The sequence below is a fragment of the Fringilla coelebs genome (assembly GCF_963513975.1).
Source record: "Fringilla coelebs genome assembly, chromosome: 24".
NCBI classification, from domain to species: domain Eukaryota; kingdom Metazoa; phylum Chordata; class Aves; order Passeriformes; family Fringillidae; genus Fringilla; species Fringilla coelebs.
In genome coordinates, this window is record NC_140050.1 from 2117053 (window position 1) to 2137032 (window position 19980).

Sequence of the window (19980 nt, forward strand, 5' to 3'; positions counted from 1 at the left end):
CTATCGCATATTCCCCCTTCAAAGTGTCATTTTACCCCAAAGTTCCTAAGTTCAGGCTTGTGCTGAGTCCCCCACTTGTCTGTTTCAGGAGTTGGGCTGTCTGGTCTCCATAACAAACCTGCTGCTTGAAGTTAGGGGAGAATTAACACCCATTTCAAAGACGTCAACCCATGGAATTGTTTGAAAAGACATTAGCACACATTTTCCCTATCAAGGCCTCCTGGCTTGTGTTTGTGTCCTGCCGCTGCAGCCGGTGGAAGCCCAGGCGCTGTGCCCGGCATTTCCCGGAGCCCTCCGAGTGCCGGCTGCACCGCTCCGCTCTCCGCAGAGCCCCGGGGCGCATCCGGCCCCCGCCGCCCGCACCGGCGCACGGCCCTGGGCAGCGGCCCCGGCGGGGAACACGGCCTCGCTCGCTGGGGGCAGCGGAAGTCACGGGCACAAAGAAGGAATAAGGAACGAGCTGTGGATGTGATGCTTGTGGCCAACCCCTCCTCTCCAAGGGCTTTCTTTCCATCTTCAAAAGCTAGGTGCCTAGCGTTACCCTGCAGTTGGAAGTGGGCAGAGCCTGTCATTCGACTTTAGCAGGCAGAACTTGGTTCCTGAAAGAGCCTGAACTACCCCCTCCCCCCGAGCCCTCCACAAGCTTTACTCCAGGTCTACATTTGAAGATATGGTGAGCACCCTGTAAAGGTAATACTCTGCTCAATTTTGCATGAAGACTTTGTTAATCATACAGGAGATCCCAAATGTGGGCGGGATTCCCGATCCAGGGAATCATTAAAGATTTTAGGGGACTTGAAAGGATCAAAAATACCCTTTTTTATTTCTGGCTTTCAGAGATCTAGTGCATTTCCCACCATCACAGGAAGAGGGGAAGAGGTATCACTAATATAATTTGTCCTTACAGATTTTACATGAATCCAGCTTTTGTGAACAGACGTTCATACACTTCTGACCTTCAAGAAGCAGCTTTGCTCTTGGGCTGTAAAGGAGCTGAACTGCCTAAGGCAATATATTGGCTGTGTCACTGCTCTCTATCAGTCTTCTACATTTTCTCTGACAGCTATACTAAATATATATATACTAAATATATATTTTAATCAGAACTCAGTATGTAATTTTTTTGTGCTCGATGCCTGGTTGGTTAGACTGAGCAAGCACAACTTCTTCAATTCTGACACTACATTTTAAATTATTTGACTTGGAAAGTGCTAACAGACCTCCCCATCAAGTGGTTTTTGAGACAATGTTTTAAACATGTAGATGAAACTTATATGCATATAAAACCTCATCCAAGGAAAGCATATAATGGAATTGAAGTCTTACTAAATAACCTTCTTACTGTGTACCTAAATAAGATCCGTCAGAGAACACGTCTTTCCTGAGGCTCGTTCCCCTTCTTGGCAGTGCCTAAGCATGTTTCTGCTTCAAGGTGGATCCCGACCCCCCCCCCCGGGATCGGAATCGTTCGTGGAGGCACTTGCTCTGCATTTTCTCTTGCCTGCTGTGATCAGAGGCAGCGGGTGCCTAGTGGCCATTAGCAAGTGAGACGCTCCATGGTGTAGGAGCATTAGAGGGAACAGTCTAAATAATGTTATATGTTAATAATGAATATTTTATTTGCTGGTTTTGTATAATTTAATTGCATAGTGTTGCAAGGGAACCAGCAATAGTACATTCACGGTGTGTAGCATAGTTGCCAGGATTTACAGCTGTGTAATTCCCATGGGGTCCATTTCCCTTGGTTAGCACTGGCTGTACACTGGTGACCTGAGTGACATTGTAGCACATGGCTTTTCTGCCCAGGCACTCGCACACTTTTCTCACCTCTTCACAGGGAACTAAAGGAACCTGCTGTGAGCACAGCTGCAGATTAGAGAGGTAAGAGTGTGTTTGTGTGTGGAAAAGCACCGGAAAGAGGGGCAAATAAGTGAAAGGGAGAGCACACAAAGGTTTTCAGACCTTCAGCCGGGATTCCTGAATTCTTGAAAGGCTGGCATTCATTAGTCACTTTATCATTCATGTCTTTAAGTAAGAAGAGTCTGTAAATTTGACCAATTTTACACGAGGTAGCAGGGTTTGAGTTAACCTGGGATGAGGAGATGTCCAGAGCTCATCACTTAGCAGAGGTGCAAGGACTGCAAGCATCAGGGAACAGGTTTCTTGTGCTCAGCATGGCCAGAGCTGAAGGAGACGTCTGTTCTGTTGGTCCCCATGCTGGAGCCTCACCCTTCATGTCCCACTGCATTGACTGTCAGCCGTGCTAAAAAAATATTTCAAAGAAGAGCAAAGTGTGCAAGATACTGTTCCAGAGGCACTTATCACAGTGCTAAAAGAGGGCTGAGCAGATAGTGCATGTATCCTGGCAAATGTACACAATTCATGGGACCAAAGCAGAGCAGCAGCCTGGCAAGCAGATAAACACACATGCTTGTTTGCTTCCCAAGTTCTTCAGCATGGTGTGCTGTGATGAAGAAGAGTGGAATTTTCCATCTGGTTAATCAGACTTTGCGTGCCATCCTGCCGTCTCCCCACCATCGATGCTTGCAGATGCCCATTTAGCTGCAGGCTATGAACGGTGAGATTTCTCAGGGGCTTCTCCTAGGTCAGGAACAATCACTGGAAAAGTAGATCAGAGAGCTCACAGAGGAGGTGGCCTGATAAGCTGGGAACGTGCCTTCCCTTTGGCTCAGTTTCTGTAATGAGCTGTGAGATAGCTTGTGTTGCCTCTGTTGACAGCTTGCAGCCAGCACAGCACCATTCCAAGCATTTCTGAGCAAGGACTTGAGACCCACATGCCTGCCTGAGCTCAGCTTAGCACCTACAGGCATCTGGGGCCACCTCATGACCCACATGCTTTATGACCCATGAGAGGGGATGGGGAGAAAACTCGCTGTGTGGGAATTTGGAAAGGATGCTTGTTTGGAGGCAGGAGTGATCCCATATACTGTGACTTCCTGTACCTGACTGTGCTGTGTGCTGGCGCAGGGCAGCCAGCTTGGAGCACCCTTCCCATCTATGGAGACCTTCTGAGTCACAGCCCAGTACTGTCTGTGCATGCTGCCTGCATGGGCCAGGGAGATCCAGGCACCAGATCTGTGCAGTCTCAGTGGGTGAAGTGTGCTCAACAAATCCTTCTGTAACACCAAAGGGGGCAAACCGATCCCTGAGACACCAGCCCTGGAGAACTGTTTGAAGAGATGGCCATGCTTTCCCCTGTAATACTTCAAAGATGTAGCAGAAGGGGCAAAGCTGATTAAACTGAACCTGTTCAACTGTTAATTTGAAAGCTGGTTTATTGACTTCAGACTGCATTAATATGGTAATATATTAATATATAAAAGAGTGATTTGTCAGAAATCTTGCTGACAGGACAAGATACAAAGATAGGCAGATAGCTATATATGCCTTTGGTATAAGATACCATTTGACGACAAAAGCAGTTTGGCAAGGAGATGCACGTAGAGTCACCTGCAGTCTGAAAGAGGAGATCCTGTATCTTTCTGATACAGCTTCCAGGAGATACAGCCTTCCACAATGGGAAAGACTTGGAGATTCCTGCTGGATCTGGGAACCTTTAAGTTCTCCACTTGGGGTCTTATGGCAAGGCTCTACCCCAAGGTGAACACATGTTTTGTCAAAATTAGGAGCCTAAGAAACATGACAGAAGAGTGTCATTAATGGAGTGAAATAAAGTCTCTGAAGAAGAGGAAGGTGGAGTGTGGTTTTTCTAGACAAAACCTCAGAGAATGAAATACAAAGTCCACAAGGCATGGTTGAAAGCAGATGGTTTTAGGGGATTCTGCAATTCAATGAAGGAAAGCAGATGGGGTAGATTTCCTCTAGAGCTGTCTGCATTCTCTGAAATCTTATGGATTTTAATTCTTCTCCTTCCAGAAACCCGTTCAATAACAGGGTAGACTCCCTGTTATTGAATGGAAACCAAATTGCAAAATCAAACCCCAGAAGTCAACATAACGCTTCAGTCTGTAGTTTAAGATCTCACTTGGAAGGAGATGAAGAGGAACATGTGAATCCATGCTGAGGGAAGTGGTGATTTGAGGGAGCGTCTGGAAAAAACTTGGAGGTGCTGCTGTCTCAGTGAGAGCGGCAGGATCATCCACCTTGATTAAGACTTTCATACAACAGACCTCATTTGCCTTGTGTCTAAGACTGCCTGCAGGTGTTGTATGCATGAGTGTTTGCCTATCTGTGGTGATCAAGCTACAGCCTCTTGGTGTGTCAATAATCAGCATTACCATTAGCATTGCCATTAGCTTCAGTTCAGCTCTTCCACAGCAGCAGTTGACTGCTTCTTCATAGTGCTTATGAATCATTTCCAGGGTCAGGTAGACTCAGGCTTATATAATTTGCCTGAAACTGTGGTGAATTCATGACCACCAGAAGACAGTAATGCAGGTTCTAAAATTTCTTTAAAATAGTATATTCTACTTAAAAGAAAATTAATTAACACAGGGCTATTCCTGTCCTGAAAAAGGAGGTCAGATTAGATGATCACACATGGTCCCTTTTGTCCTTGTAATACATATACAAATACACAGCATTGGGTGCTGTTGGAGAGGAGCACAATGCCAATAGTAATACAATATGGACAATGGCAAAGAAAATGGGCCAAGTTAAATCTGGACAAATATATTATCAGAGCAGCAGAAGTGAAGCTTTTCCATCCTGTTTTCCCAGCTCAGAGAAGGCAGACACCCCATAGCAGTATCAGACCAAGCTACTGGAAGCAACAGAAAGGCTTTGTGACATTGTCTGGTTTGTGCAACTTATCAATAGAGGATGCCCAAATGAAAGTCACATGCTGTTGTTGCAAAATCATGTAAGTTATTCCTCTGAAATAATTAATTGCTAGTTCAGACATTTCAGTCTATTGGCATGGAACAGGATGTATATGAAGGTGCTCTATTGCAGAGTCTTAGCCACAGAAACAAGCCATGCTGAGAACAAATAATAATAGTGTCCACTACTGTTCAGAAGAGTGTTGCTGCTACTGCCAGTGATTGTGATTATTTGCTTTTTTTTTTTTTAATGGCTTAGCTACATAAAAAATGCCTTCAAACAATATAGTGTAAACGTAGCTCCTCTCAACACAGCTGCTCTTCCAGTTTTGGCCTTCCTACTCCCATGGTTGTCCTATGGGATAACATCACTCTATACTGAAGATTCTTGGGTTACCAAGGACCTTCTAACATTACTCAAGCCAGAAGCTGTTCCAGAGTGATTGCTTCCAACACAATAACCTTTGCTTTTTAAGAACCCAGCTCTTATTCTTGTGTGGGATCCCCTTCTCTCTAACCATTCTTTGTTACCTCATCATCACCCACCTGTGGTGGCAGGGAGGCTGAGGAGTTAGGGAAGAGCAGCAGGAAAGTGCTGCTGAGGAGGGAACAGAGCAATGAAAAGACAAAGTGAGAAAAATGACAAAGGTGAATAACCCAAACTCACTAGAGATAAGTCTGGGTGCACTGTGCCGATGTCAGAGAGATGGTGTGCTAGTGAGATCCTTCAGACTGTAATCTCCATGCTTGGGGAAGGGATGGAGATTGAGGTGGCAGCAAAGAAGCAAGGGTTATTGATGGGTTAGAAACCATGGAATCATCTGAGAATGGTCACACAGGAATTAGGGTTTCTCTCTGCACAAAGATGGTGGGATCGATAGGCCAACTGATGTGTACCTACACCAGTACCCACAGCATGGACAACAAACAGGAGGAGCTGGAAGCTATGGTGCAGCTGAAAAACTATGGCATAGTTGCCATCACAGAGGCATGGTGGGATAACTCACATGACTGGAGTGCTGCAATGGGTGGCTGTAGACTTCTCAGAAGGGACAGTCAAGAAAGGGAAACTGTTGTGGTAAAGTAAACCTGTGTGTGAAGGAGTGGTTTGACTGCCTCAAGCTTAATGATGGCAATTGATGCCACAAGACTTTTGCTTTTTATATATATTTCATATATTCATAGCTTTGTAGACTACTGTTGTATTGTATAGTTATATAGTTTTATAGTTTACTTCAGTACTTTTCCAGTACTCTGTTAAAACAGACACATGCCTGGAATCCTATTCTAATCTTACTTCTTCAGTGAACCAAGGCCATTCTTCTGCTTTCCTGTGTATGTAGACTTAAACAATGTGGGCCTAGAACCAAGAGGGGAGGCTTCAGTAGGAGGCTAAACCAAGGGGGGAATTACTTCATTAACTGTACTTCTAACTAGGAATTCTCCTCAACTATGCTAATATGCTAAACTTATGAAAGTGTCATAGCCCTGTATCATGTGTGCATTTCAGTGTGCATTTTGGGCTGATAAAGGCATCTCAATGATAAGGTTGAATGCTTATGTTTATGGTTAAGGGGAAATGTCAGTCATCATAGATGACCATCATAGATGACCAACCAGGAAGAAGAGGCAGACAATACATTCTATAAGCAGCTGGAAAAATCCCCACAATCACTGGTTCTTGTTTTTGTGTGGGACTTCAGCTTACCAGATGTCTGCTGGAAATACAACACAGTGGAAAGAAAAGAGTCTGTGAGGTTCCTGGAGTGCGTGGAAGAGAATTGCCTGACACAGCTGGAAAGTGAGACAACCAGGGAAGCTGCCCTGCTGGACCTGCTGCTTGTGAGCAGAGATGGACTGGGGGGGACGTGGCAGCTGAGGCCATCTGGACACAGCGATGAGGAAGTGACAGAGTTTTTGATATTGGAGAAATAAGGAAGGAGGACAGCAGAACTGTCACCCTGGGCTTCTGGAGAGCAGACTTGGGTCTGTTTAGGAGACTGATTGAGAGCCCCTTGGGAAGCAGCCATGAGGGGCAGAGGGGTCCAGGAAGGCTGGACACTTTTCAAGAAGGAACTCTTCAAAGCACAAGAACAGGCTGTCCCCATGTGCTGAAAGACAAGCTGGTGAGGAAGAGACTGGCCTGGCTGAGCAGAGAAATTTGGCTGGAACTCTGGGAGGAAAAGAGCATTTATCACCTCTGAAAAAAGGGGCAGGGAACTCAGGAGGACTATGAGGATGTTGGGAGGTTAGGCAGGGAGAAAGTTAGAAGGGACAAAGACCAGCTAGAAATTAATCTGTCCCATGCTGTAAAGGATAACAAAAAGTGTTTATATAGATCCATCAGCAACAGGAAGGCCAAGGAGAATCTCCATCCTTATTGGATGTGGTAAGAAGCATTGCCACAAAGGATGAGGAAGAAGCTAAAGTACTTAATGCCTTCTTTGCCCGAGTCTTTAATAGCAAGAGCAATTGTCCTCAGGTTAGCCTGAACTAGAAGAAAGAGATGGGGAGCAGAATCAAGACCTTATAATCCAAGAGTGAATGGCCTGTACCAGCTATGCCACTTAGACCAGCACAAGTCCAAGGATACAGCAGGAGGTGGTGAAAGAGCTCATCAAGCCACATGTTTTACCAGCAGTTCCCGGTCAGCCAGAGAGGTCCTAGGTCACAGGAATTCAGCAAATGTAAGGCACACATATAAGAAGGATTGGAAGGAGGATCCAGTGAACTACAGGCCAGTCAGTGCCAGAGAAGGTCATGAAGCAGATCATCTTAAGTTGTCACATGGCATGTGTAGGACAACCAGGGGATCAGGCTCAGCCAGCATGGTTTTATGAAAGGCAGGTCCTGCTCGACCTCCTTTTTTGAGAGGGTGACCTGTTTAGTGGATGGGGAAAAGCTGTGCATGTTGTACACCTCAATCTTTATAAAGGTTTTGACACTGTTTCTCACTGTGTTTTGGAGAAACTGTCTGCTCATGGCTTGGACAGGTGTGCTCTTTGTGGTAAAAGCTGTCCGGACGTCTGAACCAAGAGAGTAGTGATGAATGGAGTCACAGCTGGGACCAGTGGTGTTCCCCAGGGCTTAGTTTTAGGCTCAATCCTGTTTAATATTTTCATCAATGATCTGGATGAGGGGATCAAGGACACCCTCAGTCATTTCCCAGATGATACCAAGCTGGGTGGGATGTTGATGTGCTGGAGGGCAGGAATGCTCTGCAGAGGCAATTTGACAGGTGGGATCAATGAGCCAAGGCAAACAAGGCAAAGGGCCGGGCCACAAGAACCCCATGGGACAATCCAGCTTTGGGGCAGAGTGGCTGAAAAGCTGCCTGGTGGAGAAGGACCTGGTGGTCCTGGTCAACAGTGGCTGAACATGAGCCCAGGTGTGCCCAGGTGGCCAAGAGAGCCAATGGCACCTGGCCTGTACCAGCCACAGTGTGGCCTGCAGGATGAGGACAGTGACTGTCCCTCTGTGTTAGGCACTGGTGAGGCCCCACCTCAAGTCCTGGGGTCAGTTTTTGGCCCTTCACCCCAAGAAAGTCACTGAAGGGCTGGAGCATGTCTAGAGAAGGGAACAGAGCTGGGGAAGGGTCTGGAGCACAAGGCTGATAAGGAGTAGCTGAGGGAGCTGGGGGGGACTCAGCCTGAAGAAAAGGAGGCTCAAGGTGATCTAACCACTCTCTACATCACCCTCACAGGAAAGTGGAGCCAGGTAGGGGTTGGGCTCTCTTCCCAGGGAACAAGGGACAGGACAGTAGCAAATGGCCTCAAGCTGTACCAGGTGAGTTTTAGACTGGAAAAATTTCTTCACTGAAAGGGCTGTCCAGCCCTAGCACAGCTACCCAGGGCAGTGGTGGAGTCTCCATCCCTGCAGGGATTTAAAGGACATGTGGATGTGGCACTTGGGGTTCGTAGTGCGCTTGGCAATGCTGGAGGAATGGCTGAACTTGATGATCTCAGAAGGCTTTTTCAAACTGAACAATATCGTGGACACCATGGAAAAAAAAACACCTAAGGTTTGATCTTCACTATTTGAAAGCATGACTCAGAACAAATGGAGTGAGATCAGACAAGGCAGGACATGAAGGGATAAAGTCAGATGGCATTCATGTCACTCTGTTGTGGGTATTCAGGTAACATGCTGGTCTGAAATGCCTCTTCCTGGGCAGATAGCGGTTTTCTGAAATAATGGTCTGGAGAAAGGGCCAGTCTTCGTATGTACACTGCTTTCTTCTGCCTCTGTGGCAAGGCACATCCAACTTGTGCTGTAGTGAAATCTATTCTTCTCCATAGCATGAAATTCTTTTATTGGGAGATTTTGCCTGAGTTTCAAGAAGAAATAATATATCTGTAAGGGCAATCCATAGGAGTCGTGCCACCCGTCATTCTGGCAGAGTGTACTTCACAGTGCTTCAAAGGGTGTACAAAGATGGGCCCTGATAAATGCTTCTGAACGCCATGAATTCGCTTGTGAGATTGCATTGCATGTCTCTCTTTAGAGCAGCCAGAGCAATTGGGCACATGTAGAATTCAGCTGTCCAAACTTATGAGTGCAAGAAAACTTACTAGAGTAATAAAGAAGAATCTCATATAGGTATAAAGAGTTATGTAATAGTTAAAAATGCCGAAAACACATAGAGAAGGCATCTCTGGCATGTTGCTGAAACAGACAATGACTTTCCAGCCACTGTGACAAAGAACATAAATCTTGTGCTGATATTCAGCCAGGCAGCTGATGACTGTTGGCATTTTCAGTGAAACTCCATTCTGCACTGAAACTGCAAGAGTGCAGTGGAGAGAGCTGCTAAACCTGGGGGGGGCAATTGTGTAGTAGAAAGCACGGCCAACCACAGGCTGCAAGAGGCAGAGCAGAGGTGGGAAGGAAGGAGAGATGCAGCCTGATCATGGAAAGGAAGAAAGGAAAAGACAGTACCGCATTGGCATTGGAATTGTCTCTGTGCAGCATAAGCAGTGGAAGAAAGCTGCATTTCCAAGTCATGGGTAAAACACAAAATACAGTAGAATGTACAAATGTACAAATACGATAAGGCAAGTGATAATAAAAAGGTTTTAAGAAAGAATTTGTTTGTGACATCAAACCTGAATCATGTCTCAAGTAGTTCAAGGGAGAACAACTGCTAGTTTTTAGTGCAGCAGACAAGCATTGGGCTGGGAGGAAGAGTCAGAGGTAGATTAGGGCAGGGAAGAAAATCAAAATTATTCCTCATCCCTCTTGTCATGCTGTGGGAATCAGGTGAGTTTCCACCAGGGAACCTCTCAGGATGAGAGCAGGGGGTTTATTTTACAGTGGCAGTGCAGTTTCTCAAAATGTTTGAAGAAAATGGTGTTTTTGAAAAGTCAGGCATCAGAGTAACCACTGTATGAATCTGCAGTTTGCAGTGGCTGTGCCTGTATAGGGATTTTCAGGGATTGCTAAAAAAAAAAAAAAAACAAACACCATAACAAAGCACACAAACTCCCAATGCAGAACTCCTAGGAGTGTGTAGCACAAGTTCCCAGTTTCCCAGTATACCTGGAAGAAGCAGGGAGCCTGAGCTGGGATTCAAAATAGCTAAAATGCCTCAGTCACACTTACTCTCAGCAGAGCCAAGATGAAAATGAGGGCACTTTAGAATGACAGAAACTTCAGAAATTCACAAAACTTTGTCTCACTCATCAATTGAAACTACCCAGGCAAAATTGGGGGTAATAATTTTTGTCACTGGATATACAGTTTTTTAGCTTCACTGTCTTTGTTTTGTTGTTCCATCAGAAATTCTAACCAAATGTCTTGGCAGGTGCTGTCAGTGAGAACAACATCACATGCTCTTTTTCTTTTAGCTCTCTGGGCCCTGTTCTCCTTGGCCTTTGCTCCTCCCTCCAGGCTGCATCCAGGAAAATGCACCATAGCAGCTTGGCTACGTAGGGACACTGCAAAGCACCATGAGACCTTGAAGTCTATAAAAAATGAGGTTAAAAATTTTTGAGAGACACTCACATGAAGAAAAACTACAGCTCAGGTAGGAGTAGATTTACATCAGTCTGATCCAAACCAAGCTATTTCTTTACATTTATGAATTTTCAGAAGCTTCATGTATGGTAAGAGTTGAAATTTTGACTTTTTGTTAAAAAATAGGGCAAAAATAGATGTTGAGAGATTGGCATTTCCCATAGGAAGGAAATTCCATTATTTGAGTAGCTCTGTGAAACATGAAGGAAGTTCATTTGCAGAAAGTCTGCTAACTTGTAATGAAGGTCACAGCTGCATAATTGGACTCCGTTCCCAGGGCCAGTGAGCAATGCAGGAGAAAGAATTAATACCAACCCCCAAATTAAGGTTACTGTAACAAGGAGAACAAGACTATAGAATTGCAAAATCTAGGGAGGGGAGGGCTGAAGGATTGCTTAACACAAAAAGAAATCACATCTTTCCCCACGACAATTAGCAGCAGGGAATATCCCAGTGGCTTTTTACACTCCAGCAGAAAGTATCCATGTCCTAGGACAGGTCTAAGTATGGATGGTCCATATCCATCCTCCCAGTCACCACATGTTCAGCTGATAGGGCTGTGACAGTTACCTGCCATTCATTACATCATGGTCCTGAAGGGTTTTTTTCCAGCAGTTCAGAAAAATCAAGCACTTTCAAAAGACTGATATGCAAAGTGCTTGCTGGAAGCCAGGAAAGCCATGGGACAGTGGATGCAACCATCTACTTGTGGTTTTGTATCCCAGCCCCACAGCCTCAATGCCTCCTGCAGATTGTGTCCAAAGTGGACATTCTAACTGCATTCTAACAGAGACTCAGATGGGAGATTTACCTTATTATGGGCCAACTCTTAGCCCATTTATAGGTGTTTTGCTTTTTAAAGATCCAATAGAAATCAGTCTTTCTTAAAAAGTAGAGGTAATAAAGAAGGAGTTGCTCTGTTGGACCTGCAAACCTCTCCTTTAGACACACAAGTCCTCTGTCAAAATTTGTCTCAAGAGTCATTTGTCCAGAACTTCACTTGTTTAGGATCTGGGTCTTTCCAATTTGGGCAGAGATACTAATGCTGTCTGGATTTATACCTTTCTTTATTTTATATATTTTCTGTATTCTTTACTCATTTATTTGTAGCTTTGTAGTCTATTATTGTAACTTAGTTTCAATATTTTCCTCGACAGAAAGACAAAACAAATCCCAGGACCCTTATGCTGTCTTGGTTCTCCTTAGAAACCAAGGTTGAAACCAGCTCTTCGAGACATATTTTTATAAACAGGGCCTGGTCCTTATCTGAGGGAGGAGGATTTAGATAGTGCTACAACTAGGGGACATTACTTAATGGAGTGTACTTCTAATTGGGGGGTCTAGTCAGATATATTAATTTGCAGGGGTCTAGTCAGATATATTAATTTGCAGAATCTATAAAAATGGTACACGGGTTACGTGGGGCAAGCATCTTCAGCGTTTTTCACCTAACAGACTGCGCACCTAAGGATCCTTATATAAAGGTACCCCTTTTTATCATCCTGTGTCTGGCTTCAATTTCTAGGACTAGAGAAAACAGCATCATTACAGATCAAGAACGTACCTAAGGATGGAAAGGGTTCAAAATTGCCCTGTCCCTATGTAATATTTTTTGTCTGCTTGTGGAAGTAGCAGAAATAATTTTGAAAGATGCTTAGTGGAGGAAATTTCCAGGGGGCTGATTTTGGAAAGCTGTTTCGCATCAAGCCCTTCCTTTATCTTCATGCAGCTGTTCAAGGATAGCATCAGAACACCCTCTGGAAGGTGACTCCATGGCAAGAGGTGCAGTTGCCATGTCTTTTCTCATTGCCTCTCACAAGGTGACATTGTGAGTTTCCTTTTTACCCATTGTTGATACTTAGAGCATCATGTGGATGATCAAGTGTGCCTGGCACTCCTAGAACAAGGAGAGACTTGGGAGAGTTAGCTGACCATGGGGTTTGTACCCGAGGATTGCTCTACCCTGGAAAGACTGCCTGGGCATCAGGCAGCTCCATCCTGAAGAAGCAAAGCTCTTCTCCATAGCTTCAGGCTGCTGCTCTATGTCCTATTTAATAACTCAAAGTTGCCTGGAAATTGCCACAGGTACAAGTCAAAATATGGAAAAAGTTGCCAAAAGAGAAGGTTTAAGGCACTTGTCACTGCAAATTTATGGCTTAAAATAGCCTGTGGGTGCTAACCAGGGGATTAAAAACCAGGGTAGGAATTAAGAGAGATTCTAGGAGCCAAGCTGGACTTCAGGCATAGGAGGTCGAAAGGACAACCATTCACTGTTAGCTAAACACTGCTGCCTGAGGTGGAACCAGGAATAGAACAGCATTTGAGGGGTGGCCAAATACACGGCTTCTCTGCCACTCTCTGGGTAGCACTAGAAATGCACTAGTCCTGCATAGGAGTGCTCTGCTACAGGTCATCAGCCCCCAGGAGCGCCGACAGTGCTGTCTGGGGCCCTTCTGCAAGAGCAGCTTCTGGCCAAGCTACGTGAGAAGCAGGGGCATGAGGAATCGGAGATGTCCTTTCTCTGGGACTGCCTCAGCAATGGCTGATGTGAGCCAGCAGATCAACCATGTACCAGGTTGGGCCACCACAATCAGTCTCCCTGTACGTCTGTGGCTGGACTGCCTCTCAACTGCATTTCTGCAGGGTTTTGGTGTGTGGTACAGACAGAGCACACCTATTCCCCAAAACCAGAAACATTAATTTTGGAATAAAAATATTTTCTTGGGTAGCTCATTCCAATATGTGTTTTTATGGAAAGATGACTTTAACCTTGCAGGGCACAGTGCTTGAATTTACAATCTCCAGGTGACACTTGCATGACTTGAGATGTTGTTGAACCTTCAATAAGAAGATTAGGGTCATTAGTGCCATATGAGCCATGGAATCATGTGAAGATCAAGCAATTTATTGGGTTCAGAGAGTGTGTCCTTGTCTCCTAATGCAGCGATGGCTTGTGTCTGGAGCAAATTTAAACAAGGGAGAATGACAGAAACAGTCATGACTCCAAGTGGCTCATTAAATGAAGTCCCATCTAATCACCATCCTGATTTATGGTTGCACTCGATTTTAAAGTTCTTTTCAAACCTAAACAATTCTATGATCAATCTGAAAAAGCCATTTGGTGCTGGGAGTTGCTCTCTGTAACCTGGGCTGAAGAGGTCCAGTTCTCCTCTTCCTACAGAGCTGATGAGGGCACAGGATTTGGGGGGATTTAATTTTCAGCGTCATCTGTAAAATGAACATGATGCCTTTGACCTATGCCTGACTAGATGAGTTCAAACTCTGTGGCAAGCTCCAGCTGAAGACACAACATATCAGCCTTGGTATGCCAAAGCCAGAGCACACAGCAAAACTCCTACACTGGAGCCACATGAATTAAGGAGAAGGCTACTTTCATTAAACAAGTACTTTCATTGTGAGTCATGTATCTGGTAGGGCTAGAAACAGAGGTGCTGTTGTAGCTTTAATACTGTGGCTTGATTTTTGGATATATTTTTTCTCTCTGCCACATTCAGAGGCCAGAGTGGGGTGTGGTGTTCACACCTGTGACCTGACTTGTGGTTTTGACATAGTGCGTTGATCGAAATTTTGAAATGTGGGACTTTTATCTAAGAAACTGCATCAGGAATCAATATTTAAGAAACCAGTGAGCAGTGGAAGTTTTGCCTGCTTCCTTGGAAGCAGAGTCTGTTTCCCTAACAGACTGTACAGCTACTGTATTTCCTTTGTATGCTCAGTGAACTGATTCCTCCATAAGATGTGCCTAATACATGGAAGAGAAGCTGCAGCAGTTTGGCTGCTGCACAGACACATGTCTGTCACCTAAGGCTGATCTGGACAAACCACAGGAGTGTCTGGGCCTCAGAGGTCCTGTGCACACAGACTGGACCAGTGAAGGACCTTCCTGTCCAATACTCAGCTGTTGCTGCTGGATGCATGCAGCCTCCCTTGTGGAAGGAACCCTTGTAAGGGGCAGGAGTGGAATGGGGATGAGATTCAATTCTCATTTAACAGCTGCCCTGTTCTATGTTACTGCTAGCTCTCCTTGAAGCTTGTGTGAGGAGGCAGAAAAAAGTGCAAACTCACTGGTACTGTAAAACCCAATAAAGGCTCTATGCAACCTCCTGATGACAGGTGCTTTCTGTGCTCTGGTCTGGTGCAATCATCAAAGATTTTTTTGTCTCCTCCTACATGCCACTCCCCCACCCCTTTTTGCCATGTATCCTGAGCATATACAGTCTTCCTTTCCTCTCTCAGGAGGTATTGCTCAGAGGTCTCTGCTAACACTGTACTTTCCTAGGGAGAAAATCCTGCTTCCTGCCTTTGAAAGAATTAAAGAACGAAACAACGCAGAATAATCCCCCAAGACGAAAACTCCCTGCTTCCCTCAGTGCTTGGCAACCTGCACTGGTTCCAGGTGAGTGGTTTTATCAGTGAATCTGAATGCATGAATAAGAGTGGTGCCAGTACCAGGGGCTGAAGCAGGGCAGGAGATTTCCTTGGGCATGTACATGAGAGTGGCAGAGATAGGTCTCATCTGCTTTAGGACAGGGAGTTGCCCAGTGGGGGGTGCTCTAAAAATGGGACTCTGTCTTGGGTTGGGGTTAAATGCCTGGTGGGAAACTTGAGCAAGACAACCTTATCAAAGGACCTTGGCATGAGTAGGGAGCATTGTGGAGAGTGGCACTTGTCCTTCCAGTATTGTACTTACGCCCCAAACCTACTGCTCCACTGGTGATCACTGTCATTGTAGAGCTCAGCTGGGCTGAAATTCCTGTCTATTGCAGATTCTTCTCCCTTTAGCTGGTGCCCTCTCACAGAGATGGGTCAGTGGCTGGGCCCTGAACAGATCTGTTCTCCTCCTGGGTCTATTGTTGTGGTAGGAGTTGTCTGAGAGGTAGCTTGCTGACAGGTATCAAGAAAGAGAAATGCCCTACTGAGCAGAAAGCCCTTCCAGGGACTGCTATAGCAATGCAAAGATGGCTGAGTTGGGCTTATGAATGGAAATTTTCTACATAGGCTCTTTGGTTGCACTGCTTTCAGCTTGTATTTCCCTTCCCAAGGGCAAGCAATGGGCCAGGCTGCAAAGGATCTAATAGCATGAGGGGTGAGAATGCCTCCAGCCAAGGGGAGTCTATGAACCCTGTGAGGATAGAGATCCTGGTCCTCAGGACTGAAAAAAAGAGCCTAGGCAATAGCATAATGGCTGGATTTGATGCTCCTGATTACTGGCACTGAGCTACTGATGAGGGGATGTCAGGTGAGAGTGGAGATATCTACTCCTCCTTTGCCATCCTTAAAAAGACAATCCCACAAAGAACCTCTTTTTGCTCAGCTGGCAGTAGGGGGACTGTAGCTTCTCACTCTGGAGTGCCCATTGTCTGCCTAAAAGCCAGTAGAACTTGAGAGCTGCTAACAGCAACTTTCAGACCACTGAGCAGAGTGACATGCCCTTCCTCATAAGCAATGAGCCTCCCCTCCCACCATGCGAGGATGGGCTATTTAACTTCCCTCCCTTGGTGAGCCAGCACCAGAAGTCCACCTCAGAAAGACTGGCACAGATTTTTCAGTGACCCCTTGCCTTGCCCTTCCATATCTGCCTAACTGTGCATAACTCTTTCCAACACCTCTCCTTCTGCAGAGATTTCTCCTTCTTCTCCGACTGTGGGTGCTTCCTTACTGCCACCTGCACAGACTTCCCTCACTGAAAATTCTGCTGGTTTTGATGTTGAACATAAAGCAGAGTTTCCTTGGAGACAAGAGAAACAGTGGACTCCAAGTGCTGGTTATTTCAGAGTCTGTCTGGCTTTCAGCAATAAAAACTAAAATGGGGTTGCATTAGCAGAGGGAAGAGGGAGCCTGGGGCAGCTGTCATTGAGGGGGACACCTGACATGCTTTTCCAGTGTCATCCTTTCAGCAGCATGGCTTGACCGAGTGCCATGTGCCGTGCCTGTGGCAGGGTTTGGTGGTACACGCTGTACCAAACACTGCTGTCTTGGGATTATATTGCCTCTCTTCCACCAGCCCCTGGAGGCTGGTAAACCTGTGAGAGGTTTTGCAAGGGGCATTTCTATTTTGGCTGACTTCTGCCAGTCCCAGGAGTAAAACTGGCTAATTAGATTAACCCCTTTTTGTATTCTTCTACACAGACATTAGCAATAGTGGGACAATGTGTAAAGCAGCTGCATTTTAGTCATTGTTTCCCATACATTTTTTCTGAATACTGACAACTGAGCTTGTCCCAGCCAAGTGCCTGAACCCTCTGAACAATGAAGCTCTCCTCTGCTGTGCTGGACATGCAGATTTTTGCCTCTCTTGGGGCAGATTATTTGATCATTAGCTGATATCCCTTGGACACATTAGTAATCAAAAAGCTGTGTCAGCATGTCATATGAGGGCAGGGGAAGCAGGCGTGAGATGGCAGCTGTGTTCTGCCTCATGAGATAGTGAAGCACGGGGCAAGAAGGCAGACACAGTCTTCATCTGAAATTTTTGTTATTTTTTCCAATCCCACACAAGAGTGCCCTGTAATGTCATGTCCTGCCAGTGGTCAAGACCTTCCCCTTTCCCAGAGGAGTATCTCACAGTGGATCCACTTGATTGATGGCTCCCCCTCTGCTGGGTCACCCATTGAGTCCTCATAATCTGTCCAACAGCCACAAATGGCATTTGGCTGTTTCAATGAAGCAGCATTTTCTTGTTTGTCTTTCAGTGTGGTGCAGAAATGCTGTGTAGGGGTCAGAGGGTGAGAGAAGAGTGGAGAACCAATAATTATAAATGTAAATCACCTCCAGGACACTGCCATGGACAGGATGTGTCAGTGCTGTCTGAAGTCTCTAAAAGCTTTGTCTCACAGCACATCAGCAGAAGGAAGGTCACAGCATTGCTGAGGTTGGCACGGACCCCAAAACATCATCTAGTGCCATCCCTCTGCCCAAAGCAGAGTCAGTCACAGTTGGTTGCTCAGGCCTGTGTACAGACAGGTTTTGAATGCCTCCAAGAATGGAGAACACCTCACTAGCCCCTTTGGGCTGCCTGCCCCAGTGTTCAGTCTGTCTTGCAGCAACAAAGACTCTTTATCCTTAAGAAGAATTTCCTGGTACTTCAGTTCATGTCTGCCACCTCTCATGGTCACTGTGCAACACTGAGAAAGGTCTGGCACTGAATTCTTCACACCCTCCCTGCAGGTGTACATTGATAAGACCTACTCCAAGCCCTCTCTCCTGCAGGCTGAGCAGTCCCAGATCTCCCAGTCTTTCCTCATGGGAGATGCTCCAGTCCCACCATCATCTCTGCAGTCCTTCAGTGGACTCTCTTCCCTGTATCCATACTGGGAAACCCAGACCTGGACACAGCACGCCAGCTGTGGCCTCACCAGTGCTGAGTCAGAGGGGAGGGATCACCTCTCTCAACCTGCTGGCACAAGAACAGCAGAGTTTCTGGACTCTAGTGCTGGTCCCACCCGGGATGTCCAGGGAGTTCTGTGATGTAACAGATGCAGGCCTTAAGAAACTGTTATGAGGGGTTTGATGTTGAGTTTTGTCTGGACCTTTAAAGTAGTCAGATATATTTCTTCATCCACCACAGCCTTTCTCTTACCATTACCTGGAAAAAGCTAGGCCAGAGATCTCTGCAGCCCACCCCCATGCTCAGAACACTTGTTTCTTTGTGTCCCCTGAGCTATTGCATGTCTCTGGAATGAGGGCAGAGCTGCATACAGGCATGAAGTAGATTTATTTCCCTACATGTAGTTTCTCTTCTTGTCATGAAGCGGTGTTAAGGCATGAGATGCTCACGTGAAACAGAGAATAGTCCCCTTTGGTTTCAAACAGTCAAACACCTTCTCTGCAGGCAGCAGAACTGTCTGTTCTCCCTGGCAGAAACTCAGTGTCTCACTGCTCCACAGAATTGACCTCCTCTGGCCAGCACCACTGCCCTGACCTCTCGAGAGATGTTTTCCATGTGGAACTGTGCCCTCTGCAGATCTACATGCTGTCTAGGTCTGCAAATGCAGATGCAGCCTATCTCCTCCAGCTCTGCCCAGATCTTGCCTCCAGATGCAGCCCAAGTGCCACAGCAGTGGGCTCTGCACTGAGAGAGCTGCCCATACTGCCCAGAGACAGGCACCACAGCCGTGGGCTCTGCAGGGCTACCGTGGAACTGAGAGTGCCTGCCTGCCCAGGGGACAGACTGGATTCATGACCAGTGCATTCCTGAGGAAAGTCTGCCCTCCACCTCTGCTGTTCGTCTGAAGCATGCACAGCTCAGGAGGGGCTTGCTTGTGATCTCCCATGGATGCAAACTGTCTTAATACAGAGAGTGCAAAACTTTGCAGCACATGAAGAGCCTGCCTCCTGATGTTTGAATAACTGAATGTAGGAACATTTCAGCTATGACAGCTTTATAACAGTCAAACTTGGCTGGGTTTTTTCTGAAGCTGAGCCTGTGCTTGTAACAAAGAAAGTAGACTTGCACAGCAACTTTCCTAGAATCTGAGTTAAATGCAAAATTTCTTCAGCAAGCAACTTGAAATTTGTCTGAATAATTTCATTTTTCTTCTGTTGTTCTGATGTAGCAATATTTAAGATGTGTATATAGGTTTCTAAAGACAAGTTTCAAGCATTTGATGTTGCAATGTGAAAGCTGTATCATTCCCACAAATGAGATTCATGTCTTGGCATTTTCCCTTTATCAGAAGACAAAGTCTGAGATTGCTCTCACTCTAAATTTCAAACACAGCACTGTACCAACTATTAGGAGGAAAATTAACTCCGTCCCAGCTACCACTCCTCCTCTCAGGGATAGAATATTTTCTTCTTTGTCCCCTAATGTCTCCCAAATAATTCCTAATAGTTTCTTCTGACAGTCTGTGCTCTTCTGTGGTCTTTTCAGTTTTTTTGTAAGTCAACTCACAAAAAAACTGGAATTAAGATTTTTTCTTTCTGTGTTTACTGCTTTTCATTTATGCATAGAGCAGATTATTCTCCCTGTCACTTGTGAGCAGATAAACAGCTCAGCCTTCTGCACACTTTCTTTTTTGGACCTCACAACTGAAATCTCTGTTGGCATCCTGTTACCAAAAGTGATGATGAAAAGGAGATCTCCCCTTTCATTCCCTCTCATATTCATTGCTTTAAAAACCTTTCATGCATGAGCCTTTAC

General features: G+C 45.7%; 1 protein-coding gene across 4 annotated transcripts in view; it reads left to right on the plus strand.

Moving 5' to 3' along the window:
- Positions 1 to 298: 298 nt before the first annotated feature.
- Positions 299 to 19980, plus strand: part of LOC311162533 (excitatory amino acid transporter 4-like) — a 38936-nt gene continuing 19254 nt past the window's right edge. For 2 of the 4 annotated variants that reach the window (XM_084220931.1, XM_084220928.1), the window contains exons 1-2: positions 299 to 690; positions 15118 to 15234. The gene's annotated coding sequence lies outside the window, so the exon portion shown is untranslated. Of the gene's footprint in view, positions 691 to 1837; positions 1882 to 15117; positions 15235 to 19980 lie in introns of all 4 variants that reach the window. The other 2 variants (XM_084220929.1, XM_084220930.1) reach the window with 2 other exon arrangements.